General features: G+C 47.6%; 3 pseudogenes; 1 reads left to right on the forward strand and 2 right to left on the reverse strand.

Annotated features, from left to right (window-relative positions):
* Positions 1 to 3,521: 3,521 nt before the first annotated feature.
* On the reverse strand, positions 3,522 to 4,389 carry LOC139000956 (THO complex subunit 4 pseudogene; annotated as a pseudogene).
* A 4,629-nt stretch (positions 4,390 to 9,018) lies between these two features.
* LOC139000957 (ATP-dependent RNA helicase DDX39A pseudogene) lies at positions 9,019 to 9,900 on the reverse strand (annotated as a pseudogene).
* Positions 9,901 to 21,885: 11,985 nt separating this feature from the next.
* LOC139000959 (52 kDa repressor of the inhibitor of the protein kinase-like) lies at positions 21,886 to 25,775 on the forward strand (annotated as a pseudogene).
* Positions 25,776 to 26,590: the final 815 nt, after the last annotated feature.

Here is a 26,590-nt window from a genome sequence, read left to right on the forward strand (position 1 = left end):
TACCTCACACCACACACCATCACTACTAGATGTATTCAAGGACAGTTGACAACCTGGATAGCAGAGACAGTGAACAGGGCATCTATAGGGTTGTATGTCAATTTTCAAATGAAGCACGTGGTTAAGATCATTTTTAACTTTTATTAATAAATTCATTAGGCTTGAGGGCATCCATTTGCCATGGATGGAAAGGACAGGCAGATATGTGACAGGCAACGATAAGCACTGAAATAGTCCTTAAAATCCAGAAGTTCTACTGATAAAAATAAATACAAATGGGACCGATGTTTGTAACCATTCATTGCTGAGAAATAGAGCCAATTGCAATGAATGAAGAGAAATGAGCAAAGAAATAATAAAATAACATAAAATAAAATAACCCCTCCCCTCCCACACACACACACACTCTTCACAGGTCCCGGCTCCGAGGAGCCCGCACTAGAGGTGACAGTCAAGCACACCAAGCATCGCAGCCACATTCAAGATAACCTTTCCTTGAGATGTTTTTGGTGAATGCCACCTGCAGGGCGTGTCCTGTGGGGGGGGTCTAGCCTGAGGCATGAGTGCCCCCACACTAAACTTGACCCCCAACCAGTGACGATGCTTCAGCTCTAAGGCCAGATGATTGGTGCGTCTCTGGCTCTGCCCACCACGTTCCGGGGCTGTAAAAGGGAGCAAGGGTAAGCATTGCAACGTGTTTTCTAGGGTTTTGTTTGAGAGACCCATAAAAGTATAACGCAGTGATCAGCCAGGCTGTACATACAAATAGATAGATATAGATAGATAGATAGATAGATAGATATAGATGATAGATAAAAAAAATAGTAAATGTGGATTCATGATAAGAATGTATCATTGTATGCGGGCTTTACATGAAAGAAAGAAAGAAAAAAAAGCACTAACGGGTTTGGCTCATTAGATAGTGTCAGCCTGTGGACTGAAAGGTCCCAGGTTTGATTCCAGACAAAGGCGTGTACCTTGGTTGCGGGCACATCCCCAGTGGGAGGTGTGTAGGAGACAGCTGATCAATGTTTCTCTCTCATCTATGTTTCTAACTCTCTATCTCTCTCCCTTCCTCTTTGTAAAAAAAGCAATAAAATATATTTTTTTTAAAAAAAGAAAGAAAAAAAAGTAAGTATTCTGTCAACATTTCTTTGCTCTTTGGCCCCGCCCCTGCTCCCGCTCCCGCTCACGCTCCTGGTCAAGCAGATCAAATAAAGAAAAGTAAATAAAATAAAAAGTATCCTGTCAACATTTCGATCAACCCAAATCACTCTGATCCACAATCAGAGACTTAAGTCCAGGCCAGTCCATTTGGGCGACACCAGCTCTCTGTGCATGATGGAGTCCTTACCAGACACCAAGTCCCCATCGGGCCATCTGGTCGACCCGCGCTCTCTCTGTGGATGGCAGGGTCCCCGCCGCCAGAGACGGGCTGCGCATTAAAATAAAATATATAAAATAAAATGAAAATAAAATAAATAAATAAATAAAATAAAATATATAATAAAATAAAATAATAAAATAAAAAGTCCCACAGCCAATCACTCTAATCGACAACCAGAGACTGAGTCTGAGTCTGGCCATTTGGTCGACCTCGGCTCTCAGGGAAGGGGCGCCTTGGGCCTCCCACTTATTCTACACCTCTCATGTCTCTTCACCATGCCAGACTAGAGTCAAGCTCAACAGGGTCTTCTTTCCCTGCTGATTCTGCCAAGATGGTTCCCTTGGCTGTGGTTTCACTGGATAGTAGGTAGGAACAGTGGGAATCTCATTCATCCATTCATGTGCATCACTAATTAGATGACGAGGCATTTGGCTACCTTAAGAGAGTCATAGTTACTCCAGTCATTTACCCACACTTCATTGAATTTCTTCACTTTGACATTCAGAGCACTGGGCAGAAATCACATGGTGTCAACATCCTCTGCAGAACTTCGTGATGCTTTGTTTGAATTAAACAGTCGGATTCCCGTGGTCCGCACCAGGTCTAAGTGGACTGCTAGGCACCGGCTGAGGCAAGGCACCACGCGGAACCTAGGCCCCAGGGGCGGGCCAGGCGGAGGAAAGACCTGTGTGCGCGGCCTGGGCCAAAATCCTGGGCTGGACCGCCCACCTGAGGGCTGGCCCGCAGCAGCTGGGGCAATCCACAGGAAGGACCAGGCTGGCGTCCAGAGTTGCCTCCACTGCCGACCCCCCAGGTGTCCAGGCCCGCGGACCCTGCGGGGGACCTCCCCTAGGACCCGAAGCGGAAGGGGAGGGCGCCGCCCCCCCCCCCCACGCGCCACCCAGACCCCCTCCCCAGCGCAGAGGGAGATGGGGAAGGGAGAGCGAGGTGGGAGGGGGAGGAGAAAGCTGGAGGTCGGGGCGCCAGAGGGGAAGGGCTGCGGGGGCGGACCCGGGCTTGGGGTGGGGCAGCACGCCTCATACAGCCAAAGCGAGTGCCCAGCACCGCTACGGGTCCCAACACCACCAATTCAGCCCTTAGGGCCAATCTTTATTCCGAAGTTTCGGATCCTGCTTGCCGACTTCCCTTGCCTACGTTGTTCCAACAAGCCAGAGGCTGTTCACCTTGGAGACCTGATGCGGATATGGGTACAGCCCATATTTACACCCTCTCCTCCGGATTTTCCAGGGTCAGCAAGAGCTCACCGGATGACACCGGAACCGCAACGCTTTCCAAGGCACGGGACCCTCTCCGGGCGAACCAATTCCACGGCGCCTTGCCCTTCACAAAGAAAAGAGAACTCTCCCTGGGGCGTCCACCAGCTTCTCTGGGATGGTTGCGTTACCGCTCTGGACGCCTCGCGGCGCCCGTTTCCACCACTCCAGACTCGGGCATCTGAACCCGACTCCCTTTTGATCGGCTGAGGGCAACGGCGGCCATTGCCCGACCCTTCGGAACGACGTTCGCCCGTCTCTCAGGACCGACTGACCCACGTTCAACTGCTGTTCACATGGAACCCTTCTCCACTTCGGCTTTCCAAGTCCTCCTTTGAATTTTTGCTACTACCACCAAGATCTGCACCTGCGGCTGCTCCACCCGGGACTGCGCACTAGGCTTCAAGGCTCACCGCAGGGGCCCTTCTACTCGGAACGAGTTTTTTTGTTTGTTTGTTTTTCCTACACCCCTTTCTCTTGATTATGGCCAAGGTGAAAAGAGCAACCAGGAAAATATATCCCCAAAATGACTCGGTACAAAACAGGTCTTTTTCAGAAATATTTAATAAAATAAGAGTTAACGAAAAATCTTTACATGAGTTTTAAATCCTATTTCAAAACAGAAGAAACAACTCCATCATTGGCCACAGGTCACTGGCCATCCTCGCACACACTGACTTGCTGGTGCTTTAGCTGGTGTCCATCATCGCGTTGTAATCCTCAGTGTCCCTCATATCATTGTAAGTGTCCAGTAGGGTGTCCAACTCAGGGGTGTCCCTCATCCCGCTGTAAGCGTCCAGCTGGGCGTCCATCTTTTTGGTGTCCCTCATTGAGTTGTAAGTGTCCTACTTGGCGTCCAACTACTTGGTGCCCCTCATCGCTTTGTAATTGTCCAGCGGGACGTCCAACTGCTCAGTGCCCCTCATCGCGTTTTCAGCATCCTTCTGGGCGTCCAACTGCTCGGTGCCCCTCATATCGCTGGAAGCGTACAGCTGGGCGTCCAAATTTTTGGTGTCCCTCATCGGGTTGTAAGCGTCCTTCTGGGCGTCCAAATGCTTGGTGCCCCTCATCGAGTTGTAAGCGTCCAACTGGGGGTCCAACTCCTCCGCTGAGATATGTCGCTGTGAATTGCGACCAGTGTGCCTGCCTGTGCGCCCGTTGCCTCCGCGGGCGCCCCTCTGATGTTGAGGGGACGGCCATCCAAAGGGACCCCCTTGTACTGTTTCCTGGCTTCTAGGGCATCTGCCTTCCGCTCAAAGTGCACGTGGGCTGTTCCCAGGCTGCGGCCAGAGCGGTTGTAATGGACACCGGCCTTCTTAAGAGGCCCGAACTCAGCAAACAGCTGCGGGATGTCCGCGTCGGACACTCTGAAGTCCAGGTTGGACAGCAGCAGCTTCCCCCCAGTTATCAGGCCGGAGCCCCTGCCGAAGGCCCAGCGGAAGGTGCCGTGTTGCCACTTGTCGGGAAGCTGTCTCAGCCTGCTCTAGGACGCCGGCTGGTTCCTGCCTCGGCCGAGGTCCGCCCAGTTCTGGAACGGCCCGCCGCCCCTGCTCTCTGGTGTGGCGGCCTGCGCTCCACAACTCCGACCTCTCTGAGAGGCAGCCTGGCCTCTGTCCGGCCTAGGTCCTTGCCCCCACCCCTGCCACAGCCGCGGCCCCGGCCATGGCCACCCCGCTGACTCCGGGCAAGCCTAATGTCATCCAGTGACATGTGGATTTTGTCGGCCATGGCAGAGCCCAAATCGGCCTAGGATCGAGCCCCTCCGGAGGCACGCAGGTCCTTCACTTTCCCTACAGCACCAGAGCTGTTCCTGTGCGGGCACCAGATGAGCAAAACCGGTTAGGGCGGGTCACATATCTTTGTGCTAGTGAATGACAAGAGGTAACTAGTCACTTCCCTTTTTGCCAGTGCCCTTGGGGCACAGCCCGGAGTCCCAGGGCAGAGACCACAAATTCCCTCATTGTCACTGTTGTCATGTTAATTTTTGACCACTCACTATAATTTTACAGTTTACCAACCTCGAGCCTCCCCCCCTTTGCTTTCTCCCACCTCCATCATCTACCATCACTGGATTTCATGGAAACCCACTGGTCAACAGCAGGAAAGAGTGTAGAACAGTGTTTGAAACCACTTACAAGTCTCATCCTTGGATGGTGATTTATAAAAATAGGTCAAAGACATGCTTGGGGACTTTGGGCTTTGCTGTGCTGTGTATCTATGCAGAGACAGGGTGATTTTAAACTCCTATGTGATGACTTAAGTTTATCCTTCACCCCTGGTCTGGCCTCCGGACTTTGTTATCTAGACCTTGGAAAGGTCTCTTCCCTGCCATGAAAGGAATAGATTTTCAATTCCTTGAGATTCTGCTTCCCAGCAGTTGACGACAGTCTGGTTCAAATAAATTCATCACAGAAATTATTTACAGGTTTGAGTGTTTCTCAGTTAAATGGTATGAAACTCCAAGAAAACACACACACACCACACACACACACACACAAACATACATACACACACACACACACACGCACACATACATGCAAGTTTTTCAAGTGTACAACTCAACAAAACATCACCTGAATACAGCGCCCAAAGTATAAAGCCTCTTTCTTTAACAATTTTCCTCCCCCCCAACCCCCTCCCCGGTTTCTTTCTCTTTGGCTTTCTTTTGTGTTCCCCCTTCCACTACCTCCCACCACCCCAAACCTATTATTTTCAACATAGGGAGGGGGCATTTCCAAGGCATACAAACAAAGCAACAAAGCCAGGAAGCCATAGAGGTAATAAACACTAACCTTGACCACATCTGCCACTGCCTATGAATATATATATATATATATATATATATATATATATATAGATATATATATATATAGATATATATATTCACCAGAAAGACCAAAGACAGCAAGCAGGTGGGTGTGGGGAACATTTGTACAATGTCATCTGGTTGTGGATTTTAGCGTGACTCACCTTATGAATGACAAGAAAGTCTGGGGGCAGAGGCGGGGGGGCGCCCCGTAGTATGTGTCTTTGAAATGAGGTAAATCTGGATGAGGCCTTGTCCATCAAATGTACAAAATCAATCAATTTGGCCCTGGACCGGTGGCTCAGTTAGCTAGAGTGTCTTCCCTTATGCCACTGTTTGTGGTTTCATTCCCCAATCAGGGCACATACAGGAAGCAACAGAGCCCTGGCTGGTGTGGCTCAGTTGGTTGAGAGTCATGTCTCGCATTGAAAGGTCACTGATTCCTTTCCAGGTTTCAGGTTCAATACCCAGCTGGAGTATGTATTGGAGGCAACTGATAGGTATTTCTCTCTCTCTCTCTCTCTCTCTCTCTCTCCCCCTCCTTCCCTCCCTCCCTCCCTCCCTCCCTCCCTGTTTCCCCTCCTTTCCTAAAATAAATAATACACACACACACACACAAACACACACACACACACACACACACACACACACACACACATACTTGTTCCTGTTAACCCTCACCCGAGGATATTTTTCCATTGATTTTTAGGGAGAGTGGTGGAGACAGGGCAAGACAGAGGAAAACATCGATGTGAGAGAAACACGTCAATTGGTTGCCTCCGACCAGGGCCAGGGCCCAAAGAACCTGCCACCAAGGTCTATGACCTTGGCTGGAATCGGACCCAGGACCCTTTGGTCCACAGGCTGCCCAACGCTCAATGCACTGAACCAAACAGGGTAGGGGAAATATATATATGCTGTACCCAGCCACGCATTGCTGTGGCTCAGTCTGGTTAAATGGAAAAGAAAGAAAAGAGAAAGCACACGTTTCTAATACGCTTAATTTCACAATGCCTGTGGGTATGCAACATTTTGTGTTGTTCCATTGTCTGTGCAGATATAGAGATTGTCTGGTTTGCCAACTCTAGAACAAGCAACATATAATTGTCCATGTGAGAAGCAATCCACGTCTAGATCTAAACCGCACAATTCTAAAGATTGGTCCTGAGCTTTGTTAACGGTGATTGCAAATGCCAATCGAATCGGGAATTGCAATCTCTGAAATTGAAATGGCATATCCGTTGGAATCATAGGAATCTGAGGAATGAGGACATCTTCACCTTTGAAAGGTCCTGTCAAGATGGTTGCTTCTATGACATTGCTCATTAATTTTTTTACTACAAGCCGCATGCCTGTCAAAGCTTTGGCTGGTTGACATGTCGCAACATGGTAATTGCCATGCCGATTTTCAATTGCAGTACATGTGGTGGCATCCCTGGCAGATTGAGTGAATTCAAAAATTCTGTTTGATAATTAATCGCTTCATCTGCTTCCACAACAGTGTCGACGGACTTGTATGTGACTGCCTCGCTTTGAATGTTAGACTGAATGATATTGTTAAGTCCGTAGATGTCTTTGTTCTTGGCCGCAAGAATAGCTTGTTCACTCAGCCAATCGTGATTCTTATAATTGGTTTGAATATTGGGAAATACTTTTTCAACCAATTCTTCTTTTGACGTCACTAAATTGCAGAAGTGATGAGGCAATGAAATTCGTCCTGAGGTAAGATCAACCGGCACCTTTCCGTTCCCAATTCCCAGCAATTGATGTGAGAATATCTCAGCTGATGGATCGTTTTGCAGCTGGACACGCATATTTGTGGTTAATTTTATCTACACTTTATAATTGTAAACAGAAACATTGAAATAGAATTGTAAAATATTTAGTTTAGCGTGTGTTGCTTTTACGTCCAACAGATGGTGCTGCTTTCCAAAAAAGGTATGTTTTTACCTGTCACAGGTGTGACATCTATATAATAGCAGGTATATAGATATATAAAAACATGCGAGTGTTCGAATGCAACATTGTGTCAAAATTTCTAAGCAAGGCCATGTACTTGGGTTGCGGGTACATCCCCTGTAGGAGATGTGCAGGAGGCAGCTGATCAATGTTTCTCTCTCATCGATGTTTCTAACTCTCTATCTCTCTCCCTTCCTCTCTTTGAAAAATTAATAAAATATATTTTTTAAAAAATTCAAAGCAATCAGTGAAGAGCTTTTGGAGATTTAAAATTTTGACCAAATGAACATTTGCATTTTTATGTATGTATGTGTATATATATATATATATATATATATATTTAAAAGCTACCAACGAATGAATAAACAATCTCTCTCTCTCCCTGCCTCTTCCTCCCCCCTCCTCTCCTACTTTCCACTCTCTCTTTTTTTTTTCCCACTCTCTCAAAAACAAACAAACAAACAAAAAAACTAGCCCTAGCTGGTTTGGCTCAGTGGATAGAGCCAAAAGGTCCCAGTTTCGATTCCTGTCAAGGGCACATGCCCGGGATAAGGGCTAGATCCCCAGTACGGGGTGTGCGGAGGCAGCCGACCCATGATCCTCTCTTATCATGGATGTTTCAATCTCTCCCTCTCCCTTCCTCTCTGAAATCAATAAAAAAAATATTTTAGAAACCATATCAAGCCCTAGCCGGTTTGGCTCAGTGGGTAGAGCATCAGCCTGCGGACTGAAGGGTCTCGGGTTCCATTCTGGCCAAGGGCACAGGCCCAGGTTGCAGGCTCAATCCCCAGTAGGGGGCGTGCAAGAGGCAGCTGATCCATGATCCTCTCTCATCATGGACGTTTCAGTCTCTCTACCTCTCCCTTCCTCTCTAAAATCAATAAAGAAATACATTTATTTTAAAAAAATACATCAGGAATCAGTGTAGAGCAGTGTTTGACAGCACTTGGGAATCACTGCTAAAGTGCAATACACTGTAGAACAGTATTTGACACCACTTGGGATTCTGGTTGGTTTTCCAGTTTGAAACTTGGAAGAATATAATAGGATTAAAATTGTATTTTATCATACATTGACATAATTCTTGATAATAACTGCAGAATACTTATTCTTAGAATGAATCAGAACAGAATCTAATTTTGGTTGGGATTTTCATCTAACTGACAAAATTACTAGATGTTAAATGCAGTGTGGTATCCCAAATTGGATCCAGGAACAACAAAGTGCATTATAACAAAAAATTGGTGAAATCTGAATAAAATTTGCAGCTTAGTTAATAATAATATGCAGACGTCTTAGTTTTAACAAATGTTCCATGTTAATGGAACATTAGGGAGAACTAGTGAGGGGTAGACAAGAATTTTCGGTATAATAGTTGGAATATTTCTATCAATCTAGCAATATATATGACTTGAAAAATGGGGTGAGGAAGCAAAATACAAGCCCATATTTGTATTTTTTCCATAATGCAAATCTATTGTTACACAAATGTACAGTGTTTGAACAGAGCAAGAAAGCCGCACTGTTGCCTAGAAAGAGGAGTTGAAGCAGCACGTGGGAAGCAGGGTGGTTCCGGGATGTCAGGTGTGTGGTTAGCGGCTCAGCTCCATGTATGTGGAGATGTCCATTTCTTCAGGAAGCTCCGCCACATTGACTTCAAACCGACCCTGAACCTCATTGAGGATTTTGGCATCGTTCTCATGAGACACAAAAGTGATAGCCAGGCCTTTGGTGCCAAAGCACCCGGCACGGGCCACCCGGTGGAGGTAGGTGTTCGAGTCCCCAGGCATGTCATAATTGAAGATGATGTTGACTCGCTCAATGTCCATCCCTCGGCCAAACAGATCAGTGGCCACCAGGATCCGCCGCTGAAAGTCCTTGAACTGCTGGTAGCATGCTAGGTGCTCCTCCTGGGCCATGGCCCTGTGGATGGCGATGGCTGGGAAGTTCTGTTGCATGAGTAGCTGGGCCAGGGCCATGCAGCGCTGCACCGACCTCACGAAGATCACCACCTGGTTAAACTCTAGCACATCCAGGAGGTCAAGGAGTTGACGGTTCTTTTCTCTCTCTTTGAGCTTGACATAGTATTGCTGCAGCCCATGCAGCGTGAGCTTGGTGTCATCGTCCACCGACACTTCCAGGGGATCTTGCATGAACTTCCTGCAGACAGGCCGGATCTCCTTGCTCAGCGTGGCACTGAACATCATGCACTGCTTCTCGAGTGGCGTCAGGCGAAAGATCTCCTGTACATCCCGCCGCATGTCTAGCTGCTCCAGCATCTTGTCACACTCGTCCAGCAGGAAGTGCTTCACATTTCTCAAGTTGAGGCTCCTGTTCCGCACGAGTGCCAAGATGCGACCTGGAGTCCCCACCACAATGTGGGGACAGTTCTTCTTCAACACCTCTCGGGGTCCCTCCCTCTCCCCTTCCCCTCCACCACCCCCCCCCCACACACACAAACACAACACACACATTGGCACCCGAGTACCAAGAGGTTTCCAGAATGAACTGAATTCCAGGGCCCAGCGAGACAGCCACCCAGCAGCAAGGGAAAGACCATATAAAAACGGCCATCACCGTAACCGGCTTGGCTCAGTGGATAGAGCGTCAGCCTGCGTACTGAAAGGTCCCGGGTTCAATTCCCGTCAAGGGCATGAACTTTGGTTGGGGCCATATCTCCAGTAGGAAATGTGCAGGAAGCAGCTGATTGATGGTTCTCTCTCATCGATGTTTCTAACGCTCTGTCTCTCTCCCTTTCTCTCTGTAAAAAAACAATAAAAAATATTTTTAAAAAAATGGCCGTCAGGTGGCGCACAAACACCAAGAACAACAGTGGGGCGGCTCCTGGGCTGTGGGCCCGGCCTGGGCGGGCACCCCCCCACCCACTGTGTGTGTTTGTGGGGAGGGGGGTGGCAGGGGACAAGGATGGCCGATCTCCTCCCCACGCCCACCTTTCCAGTGGGACCGTGTCGGTCAGGTCCAGTGGCGGGCGGTGGGGCAGCAATGCGGGGCGTCCAACACCTGGGGTTTGCCCAGGAAGCCCCCCCCCCCCCGCCACACACACACACACACACACACACACACACACACACACACACGGCCTGGCAGCGGAATGGGGACTGGAAAAGTTTTTTGGGGGGTGGGGCCTGACAGAGGACCGAGAGGATGGACCCAGAACACTTTTTGCGGCCCAGGACCCTTAAAAACTCAATCCGAGGTGGGGGGAGGGGGGACTACGACGACTCTGAAGACCTAAGCGCGGCGAGTATTCACGAGGCAAAAAAACAAAGGAGGAATCATTTTCTCTGTTTGTTTCCTTTCAGTTATTATTATTTTTTTTCGGAATTGAATTTATTGGGGGACACATAGGTGAATAAAATGAAATGAAATGCAATAGGATAAAATGAAAGGTGTAAATACATAAGAAGCTTTGCATTGTGGATGAAAAGGGGCCACATGTTGCCCTGCCTGGCTTGACTCAGTGGATAGAGCGTCAGCCTTAACTGTACAATAAATGAATATTTATCTTTTATATATATATTTTATTGATTTTTTACAGAGAGGAAGGGAGAGAGAGAGAGTTAGAAACATCGATGAGAGAGAACCATCAATCAGCTGCCTCCTGCACATCTCCTACTGAGGATGTGCCCACAACCAAGGTACATGCCCTTGACTGGAATCGAACCTGGGACCTTTCAGTCCACAGGCCCTCAGGCCAACGCTCTATCCACTGAGCAAACTGGTTAGGGCGGGTCACATATCTTTGGACCGGTGAATGACAAGAGGTAACTAGTCACTTCCCTTATTTCCAGTGCCCTTGGGGCACAGCCAGAGTGCCAGGGCAGAGAAAACTAATTCTCTCATTGTTACTATTGTCATGTTAATTTTTGACCTCTCACTATCGTTTTACAGCTTACCAAACACGCCCCCCCCCCCCCCCGCCCCTTTGCTTTCTCCCACCTCCATCATCTATCATCACTGGATTTCATAGAAACCCACTGGTCAACAACAGGAAAGAGTGTAGAGCAGTGTTTGAAACCACTTACAAGTCTCATCCTTGGATGGTGATTTATAAAAATAGGTCAAAGACATGCTTGGGGACTTTGGGCTTTGCTGTGCTGTGTATCTATGCAGAGACAGGGTGCTTTTAAACTCCTATATGATGACTTAAGTTTATCCTTCACCTCTGGTCTGGCCTCCGGACTTTGTTATCTAGGCCTTGGAAAGGCCTCCTCCCTGCCTTGAAAAGAATAGATTTTTAATTCCTTGAGATTCTGCTTCCCAGCAGTTGTTGACAGTCTGGTTCAAATAAACTCATCACAGAAATTATTTACAGGTTTGAGTGTTTCTCAGGTTAATGGTATGGAACTCCAAGAAAACACACACACACCACACACACCACACACACACACACATACATGCAAGTTTTTCAAGTGTACAACTCAACGAAACATCACCTGAATACAGCGCCCAAAAGTATAAAGTCTCTTTCTGTCACCATTTACCCCACCCCCTGGTTTCTTGCTCTTTGGCTTTCCTTTGTGTTCCCCCCTTCCATTACCCCCCACCACCCCAAATCTATGATTTTCAATGTAGGGAGGAGGCCTTTCCAAGGCCTACAAACAAAGCAACAAAGCCTGGAAGCCATACAGGCAATAAACGATAACCTGGACCACATCTGCCACTGCCTATACATATATATATATATATATATATATATATATATATATATATATATTCACCAGAAAGACCAAAGACAAGACAACAAGCAGGTGGGTGTGGGGAACATTGCTGCAATGTCATGTGGTTGTGGATTTTAGCGTGACTCACCTTATGAATGACAAGAAAGTCTGGGGGCGGAGGGTGGGGGGGCGCCCCGTAGTATGTGTCTTTGAAATGAGGTAAATCTGGATGAGACCTTGTCCATCAAATGTACAAAATCAATCAATTTGGCCCTGGACCGGTGGCTCAGTTAGCTAGAGTGTCTTCCCTTATGCCACTGTTTGTGGTTTCATTCCCCAATCAGGGCACATACAGGAAGCAACAGAGCCCTGGCTGGTGTGGCTCAGTTGGTTGAGAGTCATGTCTCGCATTGAAAGGTCACTGATTCCTTTCCAGGTTTCAGGTTCAATACCCAGCTGGAGCATGTATTGGAGGCAACTGATAGGTATCTCTCTCTCTCTCACTCTCTCTCTCTCTCTCTCTCCCTCCTTCCATCCCTGTTTCCCCTCCTTTCCTAAAATCAATAATACACACACACACACACACACACACACACATATATATTTGTTCCTGTTAATCCTCACCAGAGGATATTTTTCCATTGATTTTTAGGAAGAGTGGAGGAGACAGGGCAAGACAGAGGGAAACATCGATGTGAGAGAAACACGTCAATTGGTTGCCTCCGACCAGGGCCAGGGCCCAAAGAACCTGCCACCAAGGTCTATGACCTTGGCTGGAATCAGACCCGGGACCCTTTGGTCCACAGGCTGCCCAACGCTCAATGCACTGAACCAATCAGGGTAGGGGAAATATATATCTGCTGTACCCAGCCACGCATTGCTATGGCTCAGTCTGGTTAAATGGAAAAGAAAGAAAAGAGAAAGCACACGTTTCTAATACGCTTAATTTCACAATGCCTGTGGGTATGCAACATTTTGTGTTGTTCCATTGTCTGTGCAGATATAGAGATTGTCTGGTTTGCCAACTCTAGAACAAGCAACATATAATTATCCATATGAGAAGCAATCCACGTCTAGATCTAAACCGCACAATTCTAAAGATTGGTCCTGAGCTTTGTCAAGGGTGATTGCAAACGCCAATCGAATCGGGAATTGCAATCTCTGAAATTGAAATGGCATATCCGTTGGAATCATAGGAATCTGAGGAATGAGGACATCTTCACCTTTGAAAGGTCCTGTCAAGATGGTTGCTTCTATGACATTGCTCATTAATTTTTTCACTGCAAGCCGCATGCCTGTCAAAGCTTTGGCTGGTTGACATTTCGCAACATGGTAATTGCCATGCTGATTTTCAATTGCAGTACATGTGGTGGCATCCCTGGCAGATCGAGTGAATTCAAAAATTCTGTTGGATAATTAATCGTTTCATCTGCTTCCACAACAGTGTCGACGGACTTGTATGTGACTGCCTCGCTTTGAATGTTAGACTGAATGATATTGTTAAGTCCGTAGAAGTCTTTGTTCTTGGCTGCAAGAATAGCTCATTCACTCAGCCAATCGTGATTCTTATAATTGGTTTGAATATTGGGAAATACTTTTTCAACCAATTCTTCTTTTGACGTCACTAAATTGCAGAAGTGATGAGGCAATGAAATTCGTCCTGAGGTAAGATCAACCGGCACCTTTCCGTTCCCAATTCCCAGCAATTGATGTGAGAATATCTCAGCTGATGGATCGTTTTCCAGCTGGACACGCATATTTGTGGTTAATTTTATCTGCAATTTATAATTGTAAACAGAAATATTGAAATGGAATCATAAATTTTTAGTATAGCGTGTGTTGCTTTTATGTCCAACAGATGGCTCTGTTTTTCAAAAAAAGCATGCTTTTACCTGTCACAGGTGTGATATCTATATAATAGTCAGTATATAGGTATATGGAAACATGTGTGTATTCGAATGCAACATTGTGCCAAAATTTCAAAGCAATCGGTGAGGACCTTTCGGAGATTTAAGATTTTGAACAAACGAACATTTGCATTTTCATTTATATATATTTAAAAGCTACTGATGAATGAATAAACAACTTCTCTCTCTCCCTGCCTCTTCCTCCCCCCTCCTCTCCTACCTTCCACTCTCTCTTTTTTTTCCCCACTCTCTCAAAAACAAACAAACAAAAAAAACTAGCCCTAGCTGGTTTGGCTCAGTGGATAGAGCCAAAGGGTCCCAGTTTCGATTCCTGTCAATGGCACATGCCTGGGATTCGGGCTTGATCCCCAGTACGGGGTGTGTAGGAGGCAGCCGATCCATGGTCCTCTCTTATCGTGGATGTTTCAATCTCTCCCTCTCCCTTCCTCTCTGAAATCAATAAAAAATATATATTTTAAAGAACACATCAAGCCCTAGCCGGTTTGTCTCAGCAGATAGAGCATCAGCCTGCGGACTGAAGGGTCTCGGGTTCCATTCTGGCCAAGGGCACATGCTCGGGTTGCAGGCCCAATCCCCAGTAGGGGGCGTGCAAGAGGCAGCCGATCCATGTTCCTCTCTCATCATGGATGTTTCAGTCTCTCTACCTCTCTCTTCCTCTCTAAAATCAATAAAGAAATACATTATTTTAAAAAAATATACATCAGGAATCAGTGTAGAGCAGTGTTTGACAACACTTGGGAATCACTGCTAAAGAGCAATACACTGTAGAACAGTATTTGACACCACTTGGGATTCACTTCCAGAAGGCTGGAAACTATATGAAAGTGTTTGAAAGCACTTTGAAATCACTGATCAACATCAGAAACTGTGCAGAACAGCGTGTGGCCAAACTTGGGAATCACTGCTAAAGTGAAGTCAGTACACTGACAAATGGTAGGAAACGGTGCAAAAGTGTTTGAAAACACTTGGAAGTCACTGGTAGCATTCTAAGATGCCAGAGAGGAAAATGTCACCGAGGCCAAAATCCTACCTCCATCTTCTTAGGGTTTGTGGAGGAGGTGGCTCTGAAAAATTCACCTGACACACGGGGGGCGGGGGGGGGGCCAGGGGGAGGGGGCAGGGAGACATGAGGGCAACGTTTTCTTTCCCTCAAGTGTCTGATATGAAAAGGGGAGCGCTCCTAAGGAGACCGCGGAAGAGCCGCATCCACGCTTTTTCAGACTGGGTTGAAAGGAGAGGGGCGATTGTGGGCAAGCCACTAAGTAGGTGGGGAGGCAAAAGGAGAGATGAGGGAGGCCCGTTCCTACAGATTCCTCTGCCTCTCAGCTGGCTTTCTGCCTAAAGTGCAAAAACGAGTCCCAGTGTGTGTGCTCGTTGTCTCTCCCCCCACCCCCACCCCCTCGATCTTTACATCCAGTTGGAGTCTTTTTTGCCATCTGGCCACTTTGGAATATTGTCTCTGGCTCACCTGAGCAGCTGAGGTGGCGGCATAGTCACTTAAGGAAGGAAAGGACAAGATCGGCTTGGTTCCAGGCACCGAATTGTGCCAGAGGTGTCGGGGGGGGGGGGGCAGGAGTCAGTCGCTGAGCGGCCCCCAACGTATTTCTAAGACAGTGAGCGACTCTGGTAAGGGCATGCGGTAGGAGGAGAGCAGCTGGAGTTCTGTTTGTTGACTGGGGGCTTGCAGGGGATGGGGAGGGCCTGGGGTCCGTTTGCTCCTTTGTTGATGTCTCTTTCTTTCTTACTTTCTTTCTTTCTTTCTCTTTTTTAAAACAAAGGTGAAGAACTCTTCGGGTGGAGGTATTTCTGCAAGAAAGTCTGGCAGTACAGGGCATGGGGGTATGCGGGCCAGGCCAGTCCATTGACCAGATAACGCAAAGGATCTGTAGTGGCTCTGACTATCGCCCTTCCTTTAAGAAACAGGAAGACAGAGGAGTTTCTCTCAGGGTCCCTCCCTCTCCCTTTCCTCCCCCCCCCCCCCCCCCACACACACACTCACTCACTCACACTCACACACAGTGGCACCCGAGTAGCAAGAGGTTTCCAGAATGAACTGAATTCCAAGGCCTAGCCAGACAGCCACCCCGCACCAAGGGAAAGACCATATAAAAACGGCAGCCAGGTGGCTCGCGAACACCAGCGAGAAAGTCAGTGGGGCGGCTCAGGGGCCTTGGACCCAGCCTGGCCCGGGAGGGAGCCCTGCTGCCCGCTGTGTGTGTGTTTGGGGAGGGGGGCAGGGGGCAAGGGTGGCCGATCTCCTCCCTGCACCCATCGCTCCAGTGGGACCGTGTCGGCCGGGGCCCATGGAGGGCGGCGGGGGTGGCAGGGCGGGCTCCACCACCTGGTGCGCGTGCACGCACACACACACATGGCCTAGCAGCAGAAGGGGGACTGGAAAAGTTTTTTGGGGAGTGGGGCCTGACAGAGGACCGAGAGGATGTACCCAGAACACTTTTTGCGGGCCCGGGACCTTTAAAACCTCAACGGGTGGGGGTGGGGGGTGTGTGGGGGGGTGGGGGGTGGGGGTGTCACGACTCTAAAGGCAGCGAGTATTCACGGGGCAACAATGGAGGAATCATTTTCTCTGTTTCCTTTCAGTTATTATTTTTTTTTTCGGAATTGAATTTATTGGGGGACACATCGGTGAATAAAATGAAATGAAATGCAATAGGATAAAATGAAAGGTGTAAATACATAAGAAGCTTTGCATTGTGTGTGCTAGGGTAAGGGACTGCGGCATGGAAGGGTAAGGGAATGTGGGAGGGGGAGGGCCTGTGGCCTGGAAAAGGTTACTGATTGTTTCAATGTCAGGAACCGTGGCAGAGAAAAATTGCTAGATTGTCTTAGAAAACAATGTGTTATGATTAAATCCAGCCAGGTGTGAATCTGTTTACCTCCCCTCCATTCTCATGAACTTTTTGTGAACTTCTAATGAAATGCTTTGTATTTTTTAACACTGTTTTGCTATAAAGGATCATACTGCACCCTTGATCTCTGCCACATGCTCCGAATCTCCCAGAGGGGGAGATAGGTGCTGTGGTCAGCTGGCCAGCTTAATAACAGGCATTTAAATTTAGATTCTGAGTCAGTGGTCTATCTCGTTGAGCCAACTCAGAACATTGTGGATGAAAAGGGGCCACATGCTAACCTGACCCACTCGGGGGAAGCCTGGCCTTGCAAACTCAGACACCTCAAGTGACCATCCAGGATGCTCTGAATTAAAAAAACAAAACAAAACAAAAAAACTTGTTAAAGTAGAAAGCAGTGTATAGTGAGTGCGCAGTCATGCCCTAGGCCCGGTATCTCCTCTGAGCTCCCAGCCTCTCCTTTCTTTTTTTTTTATTCTGAGATTTATTTACCTTCTATAATTAAAACTTTGTTGCCTTCAGTGGAGCTCAGAGCCACTGAACTTACTGGCATCTGAGCCTATTGTCTTTCTATGCCTCTAGGTCCTAGAGTCTAGGATCACATGTCTCTGGAGTAGTAAATGTCCCGGTAAACAGTCACTTTCCTTTTCCCATTGCCCTCAGGGCACAGCCCAAGGTCCCAGGGTAGAGACCACAAATTCCCTCATTGCTACTGTTGTATATTTTTTTAAAAGTTAGGGACGAATGAATAAACAAGTGGAAAAACAATTTTCTCTCTCTCTCTCTCTCCCCCTCTCCCTGCCCCCTCCCTCTCCCTTTCACTCACTCTTTAAACAACAACAACAACAAAAAACAACACATGGCCCTAGCCGGTTTGGCTCAGTGGATAGAGCATCAGCCTGTGGACCGCGAGGCATCCTGGGTTCGATTCCAGTCAAGGGCACATGCCTGGGTTGCGGGCTTGATCCCCAGTGTGGGGTGTGCAGGAGGAAGCTGACCGGTGATTCTCTCTCTCTCTCATCGTGGATGTTCTAGCGCTCTCTCCCTCTCCCTTTCTCTCTGAAATCAATACAGATATATTTAAAAAAAAGAAACACAGCCACAAATGTATTATTCCACCTTTATGTAGTAAAAAGTGTGCTTGGATGATGTTTTGTATTTCCTGTTATTAAAACAGTGAACAGCTGAAACCGGTTTGGCTCAGTGGATAGAGAGTTGGCCTGTGGACTGAAGGGTCCCAGGTTTGATTCCGGTCAAGGGCATGTACCTGGGTTGCGGGCACATCCCCAGTGGGAGATGTGCAGGAGGCAGCTGATCAATGTTTCTCTCTCATCGATGTTTCTAACTATCTCTCTCCCTTCCTCTCTGTAAAAAAAAAAAAAAAAAAAAAAAAAAAAAAAAAAATCAATAAAATATATTTAAAAAAATAAAAAATAAAAAAAAAATAAAACAGTGAACCTAAAAGGGGGCGGGGGGGGGGGGGGAGATGGGGAGGAGGAAAAAAGGGAAGGGTTGACCTTAACCGTTTCAAAATGGTGGTTGCCAAGTCTCTGGAGCTAAAATGGCGGCTGCTTAAACTCCCTTTTTAAAAAAATATATATTTTTATTCATTTCAGAGAGGAAGGGAGAGGAGGAGAGAGAGCTAGAAACATCCATGATGAGAGAGAATCATGGCTCGGCTGTCTCTTGCACGCCCCCTTCTGGGGATCGATCCCACAACCCGGACCCTTCGGTCCACCGCCGGGAAGCAGATTCTCAACATATTGGGATAACGCTCCATAGAATGGAAGGTGTGTGTGTGTGTGTGTGTGTGTGTGTGTGTGTGTGTGTGTGTTTTAACCTTGTTGTATAAATGACAAGCAAAAGAGATGTAATTGGGTTACATGAACTCCGTTGGTGATAGTTGAGGGAGGCGAGAGAAAGCAAAGCGGGGTGGGGAAGGGAGGGAAACCTCTGAGATTGGATAAAAATTAAAGTAAAATGATAGACACATACTTCTTCATACTTCTCTTACTTAGGTTGGCCTAGGATAGTTAATGGCCATCAATTTACTCAACAACAATGAGGGGATTTAAAAAGGAAAATTACACCCTAGCTGGTTTGGCTCAGCGGAGATAGAGTGTCGGCCTGCGTGCTAAAGGGTCCCAGGTTTGATTCGGGCCAAGGGCACATGCCCGGGTTGAGGGCTGGATCCCCAGAGCGCCCCCCAGCCCCCGGTAGGGGGTGTGCAGGAGGCAGTTGATCCATGATTCTCTGTCATCATTGAACTCTCTCTCTCTCTCTCTCTCTCTCTCTCTCTCTCTTCCTCTTTGAAATCAATAAATGCACACAAATAAAGCTCTGACCAGTTTGGTTCAGTGGATAGAGGGTCGGCCTGTGGACTCAAGGGTCCCAGGTTTGATTCCAGTCAAGGGCATGTACCTTGGTTGCAGGCACATCCCCAGTGTGGGGTATGCAGGAGGCAGCTGATTGATGTTTCTCTCTCATCGATGTTTCTAACTCTCTATCCCTCTCCCTTCCTGTCTGTAAAAAAAAATCAATAAAATATATTTTTAAAAAAATAATAATTATTATTTTTTTAAAAAAAGAAAGATTGACCTTTGTCAGGGAAGGTAGCGGCCAAGGACGTGACTACTCACCATCACTGTTTGTTTGTTAAACTTTTAATTTCCATCTATGGATGGATGGATGGGTGGATGTGTCCTCCCTCCCTCCCTCCCTCCTCCCCTCCTTCCCTCCTTTCCTCCCTCCCGCCCCCCTCCGCCCACCCGCCCGCTCACCCGGTTTCCACGGGAAATCGTCAGTCTCATATCACACACTCACTGGTGAACGCAATCGCTGCCTCCTTGCTCCCCTTGAGAAAGAGGAAGGAAAATGGACAAACCTGAAAGAGCCCCACAGGCGGCAACTGTGAACCAAGTGCACGCACATGTATGCGTGTGTGGCATTTGTCAACAACGTAAGAAATCCTCCAACCTGTGCAGAATTTCTGTGAGTGTCTTTGAGCCAAACTGTCCACAAATGTCGCACGCACACTGGGAAGCACTGTCTCAATAAACGGTTGGAGAGGATGTTCCCAAGAATGGCAATGTCGCTCTGCCCCCCCCGCCTTATTTTATACACTCCAATCCAAAGAGGAGTGGTTTACATGAAATCCACTGGTGACATTTGAGGAACGTGGGAGAAAGCAAAGTGGGCCAACCTCTGGGATTGGATGCAAAGTAAAATGATGGACACAGACTTCTTTTACCTAGGTGGGTGGGTGTAGGATAGCTCATATAGTCAATCATGAACTCGGTCATCGTGATGGGGTTTGTGATATTCACAGAGCCGTGCCTGTGATTCCAGGGCTCCAGAAAAGATGGAAAATCCCCTTGACTTTTCAAAGATGTGTGATTGTGGATGCAAGAAAGAAAGCGACAGACAGGCTCAGTCCAGGTAAAGATGGACCTCTGTCAGGGAAGATGCCGGCCTAGGACAGGATCACCCACCCCAAACTGACGTTAGCCTTGTAAGGCCACCATGCATGGCCTCCCCTGAGCTTTTCAAGTTTAGTACAGTATGTGGTCCTTTTCACCACCACCAGCACCAGCCCCAACACCACCACCACCACCACACACACACACACACACACACACACACACACATGAGTCCTCTCATTGGGTGAACCAACCGTGACTCTAAAGTCGTGATCCTGACCCCGGGAGTTGTATTAAAAATCAAGCTAAAGGAGTGTGAATGTAAACTGTAGGCTTATCAAAGGTTCAAAGGAGGTCTGTGTTTACCACCATTGAAAGAAAACAAACCAAGAAAGAGATTAAGGGTCAAAACACCCTTTCTGGGACTGGGAGGGAGAGAGTTCCTGCATCTGTCCAAGAGGGTCATCTGCAGTGTGAAAAGCCAGGGTTCAGCAACAGGGGATATTTTCTTCCTCTCAGGGATCATGAAAAGCATCCATGACAGTAAGGGGGTGGGTTTGGGGTGGGTGCTGTCATTGAAAAGGCAAGGAGAGCAGGGAGAGCTCGAATCCGGTCAAGGGCTCATGCCTGCCCAGGTCACGGGCTCCAGCCCCACTACGGGGCATACAGGAGCTGGCCAATCCATAATTCTCTCTCATGGATGATGTTTCTATCTCTCTTTCTCCCTCTCCCTTCCTCTCTGAAATCAACAAAAATACATCTTTAAAAAAAAGAAATATGTGTCTATCATTTTACTTTTTTAAAAAAATATTTTTATTGATTTCAGAGAGGAAGGGAGAGAGAAAGAGAGATAGAAACATCAATGATGAGAGAGAATCGTGGATTGGCCGTCTCCTGCATGTCCCCCACTGGGGATTGAGCCCTCCACCCATGCATATGCCCTTGAAGGGAATCAAAGCAGGGAAGCTTCAGTCCGCAGGCTGACGCTCGATCCACTGAGCCTACAAGCCAGAGCTATCATTTCACTTTTTATCCAATCCTAGAGGTTTCCTCCCCCCCTGCCACTCCTGACTCCACTCCACCCCACCTTTGCCTCCCTCCCTCTCTCCTTGCCTCCCTAATCTATCACCAGTGGATTTTCTGTAACCGGCTTTCATCTCCTCCTTGGATTGTCACTTATAAAACAAAGTCACGGCCCGGCCGGTTTTGGTCAGTGGGTAGAGCATCGGCCTGGGGAACGAAGGGGTCCTGGGTTTGATTACAGTCCATGGAGCAGGCCCAGGTTTGGGGCTCGATCCCCAGTAGGAGGTGTGCAGGGGGCAGCCGACCCGGTGATTCTCTCTCTCATCGTGGGTGTTTCTCTCTCTCTCTACTTCCCTCCCTCTCCCTTCCTCTCTGAAATCTATGAAGATATATTAAAACACACACACACACACACACACACACACACACACACAATGACAACAACAACACAAAGGTATTATTCCACCTCCGTGGAGTAAAAAGTATACTTGTACAATGTTTTGTACTTGTATTTCCTGCTATTAAAACACGAACGTTAAAATGGGGGATTTGGAGCGGCGGTGAGAGGATAAAAGGGAGGGATTGACCTTTGCCGTTTCAAAATGGCAGCTGCCGCCCTAACTGGTTTGGCTCAGTGGATGGAGCATCGGCCTGCGGACTGAAGGGTCCCGGGTTCGATTCCGGTCAAGGGCATATACCTTGGTTGTGGGCACATCCCCAGTAGGGGGTGTGCAGGAGGCAGCTGATTGAGGTTTCTCTCTCTTTGATGTTTCTAATTCTCTATCCCTCTTCCTTCCACTCTGTAAAAAAAAATCAATAAAATATATATTTTTTAAATAGCGGCAGCCAAGTCACTGGAGCCAAAATAACGGCTGCCTCCTTGCACACCGCCCCCCCCCACTGGGGATGGAGCCCACACCACAGGCAGGTGTCCTTCTCTGGACTCGAACCCGTGACCCTTCCGTCAGCAGGACTACTCTCTATCCTCTGAGGCAAATCAGTTAAGGCTAAAACTCCCAACTTTGACAGAAAGGATGACTCCTTTATTCCCATACAACTGTGGACGACGAAAGGGGCCACATGCTAACCCCACGAGCTCAGGGAAGGGCTGTGTGGCGGTCTTGCAAACTGAAAGGCCTAAAGCAACCACAAGTCTAGTCTGAAGGGAGACTGTTACTAAGAGCAGTTGTGGTGGCTATCATTTTACTTTTTATCCAATCCCAGAGGTTCCCCCCACTCCCCACCCCCACCCCCACCCCCACCAACTTTGCTTTCTCCCACCTCCCTCCCTTCCTCCCTCCCTTCCTCCCTCCCTCCCTCCCTCCCTCCCTCCCTCAATCATCTATGACCAGTGGATTGTCTGTATCCCACTTACATCTCCTCTTTGGATTGTCGTGTATAAAACAAAGTGCCGCCCCAGCCTGTTTTGGTCAGTGGGTAGAGCATCGGCCTGGGGACCCGAAGGGTCCAGGGTTCCATTCCAGTCAAGGGCACAGGCCCGGGTAACAGGCTTGATCCCCAGTAGGGGGTGTGCAGGAGGCAGCCGATGGGTGATTCTCTCTCATGGTAGATGCTTCTATGGCTCTCTCTCCCTCTCCCTTCCTCTCTGAAATCAATGAAGATATATTTTAAAAAGCCACACAAATGTATTATTGCACTTCCATGTAGTGAAAAGCATACTTGTACAATGTTTTGTACTTGCATTTTGTGTTATTAAGACAGTGATGGGCATCGGGGGGAAAGGAGTGCTGGACCGGGGGTGGGGCGCCAACGAAGATGCCAAACTTCTGCGGGGGGGGGGGGGGGGGGGTGCGGGGCGGCGGACTGCATGCGGAAGAGCATGCAGTCAGATTTGGCCTTCTTCAGGTTCCCGAGGGATCCGGCCAGATGCCAGAAGTGGGTGGGAAATTGTAGGAGAGCAAACTTAGAAGATAAAACACCTGAACAACTCAATAAACGTTATCGATGATGTGCCAAACACTCTGAGACCTCTATGATCTGTAGAACTAGTCCTTCCTTATAGGACAGTTCTTCGAGATAATGTAATACCAACAATAGGTGATCTTACCAGTCATTTGAACAGTCCACATAGTAGACATAGAAAACGAATAAAAGAATTGAGTGAAGATGAAATCAGGACATGGAAACAGGAAAAAAAATTGAGGAAACTTCTGAACAGGAACAAAAACAAATATAGAGCGATCAACAACAGCCTTGCTCAGAACTCCAATACAGAAGGGGGTGAAGAACAGGATGAAGACATTTTACCTTTAACCCTTGAGGAGAAAGTAAACAAAAGAATACTTTAAAATCTTTATTTGAAGTTTTGATTCTTATGGGAAAACAAAACATACAGCTAGATCAGCAGTTCTCAACCTGTGGGTTGTGACCGCTTTGGGGGTGGAATGATCCTCTCACAGGGGTCGCCTAAGACCATCGGAAAACACATGTATAATTACATATTTTTTTGTGATTAATCACTATGTTTTTATTATGTTCAATCTGTAACAATGAAATTGGAGTTCACCACAACATGAGGAACTGTATTCAGGGGTCGCGGCATTAGGAAGGTTGAGAACCACTGCTCTAGATGGACATGAAGCTGATGAAATCCCAGAAGGCCTCTTCACTCCCGATAACTTTCAGGCAGGCAGGCAGGCAGGCACTGTCGGAGTGCCCGATAAATTCTGGTGAAGAGGTTCTCTCTGAGAAAGCCCTTTGAGACCACAGCAGTCAACGCACCGTCCTGTTCAAAAGTACAAGCAGAAGCAGATGCTAGAGATCCGTGAGAGCCGCATTCGGGGAACGAACGCTCAGGGGAGTGAGAGACTCTCCCTTTTTTTTCATGGCCCGCGACAGAGGGACGGAGGCATGCATGCATGCACGCACGCACGCACATAGTGGACACAGCAGGGGAAGAGCACCTGCCCGCGTTGGGGAGGTTTGCTGACGAAGCTCGTGAACTGAGAGAAGAATCTGTGGGTTTCCTGCCTTCTGAAGCCGCTGCCGAAATTTTGGCTATGACATTTCCCACGACGAGACCCGAGAACTGGGGATTACACATGGAATATTGTCGTGGCCAGGCTTACATTGTGTCCAGTGGCTTTCCTACCAAAACGAAATTTGTTGCTTCTAGACTTTTGGAGAAACATCCCTCCCCAAGCTCTCTACACACTCTGCTCTTCCCTGTGCCTGAAGTCCGCGGTCGGCCAGATCGGTGTCTGTTGCGTTTGGAACAGTGGAGGAAGTTTGATCTTTTTTCCATCCGTCACCACAACCGCTTTTAGAGCTTGACAGTGTCGTTTCTGTCCTCTTCCAGAACAATGAAGAAAGCTGGAAAGAACTAAAGGAAATTTGCCATTCTCAGCGGGCTGGCAGGCACGATGCTTTTGAAATTGTAGCGGAGCTCCTGCAAGCGCTTGTTTTCTGTGTAGGCGGTATACATGAGGACACACATAGTAGATGGGAAAACTGTATAGCAGGCCGAGCATTCGCACTCTGCAGTGCAGCAACAGATTTTGATTTCGTGGTTACCATTGTTGTTCTTAAAAACGCCCTACCTTTCACAGGAGCCTCTGGGAAAAATCTCCAAGGTCAGACCTCTGATGTCTTCTCTGCAGCCAGTAGCTCGACTGTAGACGCTGCATTCGCTACATGAAGTGATGGAAGATATTGAAGTTTATTGTGAATTTTGGTTTGAGGAAGCCACCAATTTGGCAACCACATTTGCTATTCTGATGAAGCTCCCTGGGAAGCTCCGCAGAGCTCAGCAAGGGAACCTGGAGTCTCAGCTGACTTCCGAGAGGTGCTATAAAGAGCCTCTAAGCGTCACAACAGTGGAACACATTGTTCAGGAACTGAAAGAGATAGTCTCAGAACAGTACCCCAAAGCTCTTCAATGCTGATCTCTGGTCCCCTCTGTCATGGGACGGCTCAAATTCAATACGCCGGAGGAGCACCAGGCTGACATGTACGTCAGCGACTTACCCAATCCCGATGCAGCACTCTCAGCTGAGCTGCATTGTTGGAGAATCGAGTGGAAACCCAGATGAAAAGATATAGAGCTTCCATCCACCATGTATGAAGCCCTCCACCTGCCAGACATCAAGTTTTTTCCTCATGTTTATACATTCCTAAAGGTCCTACGAATTCTCCCTGTGATGAAGGTTGAGAACGAACGCTATGAAAACGGGCGAAAGCGTCTCAAAGCACACCCGAGGAACACTTTGACAGGGCAAAGGTCAAGTAGCTTAGCTTTGCTTAACATGCATTTCGATGTGAAACATGATTTGGATTTAACGGTGGACACATACATCAAAGTCTACACAACTAAGTCAGAGCTTCCTACAGATAATTCCGAAAGTGTCAGAAATACCCGAGGGACTTTTAAAATGCGTTCTTTCTTATATTTGCTATTGAAAAAAATCTGAGAAATTTGAAAGGAAACAGAGAAAAGCTGTAAGATATAGGTGGGTCACTTAATCACTGGATCTCTTGAGTAGAATAGCCACTGATCCTCTGCTTAAATGGCCCCGGTGTGAACTCTCATGCTTTGGAGAACTAACTTGTTCTTCCAGAGGGCGGCAGGCATCGGAAGCGCCACGTTGCACTTCTGCGTGATCTCTGCCAATGGCACTTTGGGCTTGTTTTAGTGAGGTCATTGCAGACATCACATTCATTGTCACAGTTGTTGGGCATTGAGTTATCAGTTCTTTGAAGAAATAAATTTTGAGAAGGTGTGGGAGGAATCTGTTTCATAAAATTGTGCAATGAAGCTCACGACTAACCTCTGACTAGCAGGAGTTTTAAGTATGCTACGAGAAATCTGTAACCAACAGTGAAATGACCAGCTCGTGAAAGAAACGTGAGCTTGCCAGACAAGGATTTCGGTGTGGAATTTTGTCTTTATTCGATGATCTTAAACAAATGACTGTGAAACATTGAAGAAAGAACCCGCCATCCTTACACCCACATCTGGGTGTCGCTGTTTACATTGCTTCATTGAGCCTATATCCTCATAAGCTTTTTAGCAAGAACATGTGGCACACTTCCGGTTCACGATCAAGACAGGATCAGAGGCCATGGATCCTGACAACAGATCCGTCTGTTTCATTGCGTCTTTTCCCGCGGTTACATCTACTGCCGCGTCTCGATTTATAATCGAAACCTAGACAACCGACAAGAATGCGTTTTGTAGTTGGTCTAGGAATACAGAAAACATCGCTGTCATTTTCGGTGAAGAAAG

The sequence above is a fragment of the Myotis yumanensis genome, unplaced genomic scaffold, assembly GCF_028538775.1.
Source record: "Myotis yumanensis isolate MYYU_CA2020_CCGP unplaced genomic scaffold, mMyoYum1.0.hap1 SCAF_50, whole genome shotgun sequence".
In the NCBI taxonomy this organism is placed as follows: Eukaryota; Metazoa; Chordata; class Mammalia; order Chiroptera; family Vespertilionidae; genus Myotis; species Myotis yumanensis.